Here is a 2,759-nt window from a genome sequence, read left to right as displayed (position 1 = left end):
GGGGGGGTGGAAGGAGGGTGTCCAGTCTACCTAGCTTGCTCCCATGGAACTACCACCTGAGCTCCATCCACGGTATCTGAACGGTTTCTGGTTTCCTGCTCAGATTCAGGCGGAGATGAGTCAGCTTGTTGACCAGCACGCGCTAGGCTAGGCTAAGCTAACGAGCAGCTGTGCTAACGCTAAAGCTAACCCAACACCAGCAGAGACACCAGTGGAAATCTGCCTCCTATATTTATCCTCGCGAGGAGAGATCCTGTTACATATCAAACTACTGCATCCTTCAGAGTCTGCAGATTACTGTGGGCTTCAGAGAAGGGGGAGAGAGAGAGAGAGAGAGAGAGAGAGAGAGAGAGAGAGAGAGAGAGAGAGAGAGAGAGAGAGAGAGAGAGAGAGAGAGAGAGAGAGAGAGAGGGAAGAAGGTGGGGTGGAGCGAGAGAGGGAGAGGTAGAGGGAGGGAAAGTGGGTAAGGAGAGAGGGAGGTTTGATAGGGTGAAAAAGAGAGGGAAGGAGAGAGTAGGAGAGGCCTTGGCATTGGTTGGGCAGGGGCAGCATTACCTCAGGGGTCACAAGGGCCACGTTACTGAGCCATCACATCTTCACATGAGCACTTTTTAATGGTAGATGTTCCTCTGACAATAACAACACGTATCTTCAACAGCAAAGCCAACATGATTGAACCATGTCAATTTTCTCCACTTCTGGTTTTCTTGGTAGATATCCATTTGTAAAACCCCCAATCCTACAATGATCATAAAGTCTTTTGTATTATTTCAAATATATCCTTTAACCTGTAGTGATTTGATGCATTACATTCTTACATTCTGTGTGTGAAGTGCATTGCTCCTATAATCAGTAACTGTGTATAACATAGAAACATTTGACTTTAGAGAAAAAAAAATGTACACACAAATATGAGACACGGTCTGGTGAAAAGGGCCACATGTCGGCAATTCTCAAGTCGCACAAATGAGCAAAAAGCTTATTTTTAAAAGTGTTTTCTGTGCATATTACAAACGTTAAAGTGTTAAAGAGCCCACTAGATAGAACAAACAACAGTTTTAGGATCACTAAATACTTATAATTTGTTAATTGGATTCATTGTCTTGTCTGCCGTAGACTACTGTGTAAGTGATACGTGTCTTGTAAACAAACTTCCGTTTTAGGACGTGTTCAAAACCAAGGACTGTGTGGTCATCTAATTATGTGTACTTATGTGTTTATAGGATGTTTATTCTATCAGCAATAGCAGCTATTTTGCGTGTGTTTTGATTCAGAGAGCGTTTCTCCGCTATTTGGTTTGAGGTGTACCAACATTCAAATAAACTTCTTCTTCAGCTATTTTCAAATTTCATGAAAATGATGTATGACACATAATTTGAAAGCTTCCCATCTACAATTTCATAATCTGGAAATGTTCATGCCCTACTTATAGACTTTTTAACCAGACCCGGTCACATATATACATGTAATGTATAAAATAAAATAGAACACTAACAGTTAAACCACTGACAGTTACTGTAAACCACTGACACAACAAACTTCTGAAACAAAGACAACATGGCCCCAATTCAAAACATTTCAGATGGGGAGGGGTTCAGGGGGTCATGTTCAGGGGTAACAGAAAGTCAAATGTAACACGGTCTGGTGAAAGGGGTAACAAGTTGGCAACCAATCAAAATGTTCAGACCTTTATTTTGAAACACGGAAACACATTTCAACGTTGTTGAAAATCACAACACACATTCGCTAGTCAAGCCAAAATACTGCAATGTAATGGATTTGGTGAGTAATTCCCACTGCTACCTAGTTCACTATAACACTACTTTACATTTTTGGCAGGCTCACAAAACAAGCTGTGTTAGTTAGATGTTCAACAACGCTGAAATGTATTTACATTTTCCTAAATAAAAGTCTGAACATTAAATCGGCTGCCGACTTGTTACCCCTTTCACCAGACCGTGTCACAAATGTCAATACCAGGTGTGCATGCTTTCTTGCTATATATGTTATATATGCTTGCTATATAGCTCAAAACGAGAGTGAATACCAACAGAAGAATATAGGGGATTTTGGCAAATATTTTTGGGCCGCTACCCACACGTTTAGCTGTGTTGCTCATTCCACAAATGCATGATCCTTACAAGTTGTACCTCGTTGTAAAGTTGACTAATCAGGCTTTCCAACGATATAAAATACAATACCAATTGGTATTATTAAAGGGGAGGAATAATCAACCAAAATAACATTTCTGAACTTTTTTTGAGGGGTTTATACAGTATATATTATATTGTTGTGTTATCATGGAACAATTAGTGAATTGGGCTTTTGGTGCAAGAGACTTATCTTGGTACTGTGGATAGAGCACTTGCCATTGGGGTTATAGGCCCAGGGTTCAATCTCCCCACAGGGTCATTACTGCTCTCTCCTGGGTCACTGCAGGACTAACTCAGAGGTCAAAGGTTGTGATGGGAGTAAACATGAAGGGGGGTGGAGTCCTGTTCTTGAAGAGTGGAGTCCTGTTGTTCTTGATGGTGGAGTTACAGTAACTGACCGATCAGCCACTCCAGAGCTCTCTGCGTAGTCGTCCAATCAGTTTTCACTGACTCTCAAGCATAGTCCAATCAGTTCACACCCACGCTTAGTATTGTCCAATCACGTCACACCGACTCCGAGTATAGTCCAGTCAGTTGACTTGGCTGCCTTTGTCTTTGAGCTCCATCTTAAATGTCCTTCAAAGCGCTCCATCCACAGTTCCACTA

Source organism: Nansenia antarctica (genome assembly GCF_963989245.1).
Source record: "Nansenia antarctica genome assembly, chromosome: 18".
NCBI lineage: Eukaryota > Metazoa > Chordata > Actinopteri > Argentiniformes > Microstomatidae > Nansenia > Nansenia antarctica.
The sequence above is the reverse complement of the archived record's forward strand: the minus strand, read 5'-3'. Positions refer to the sequence as shown.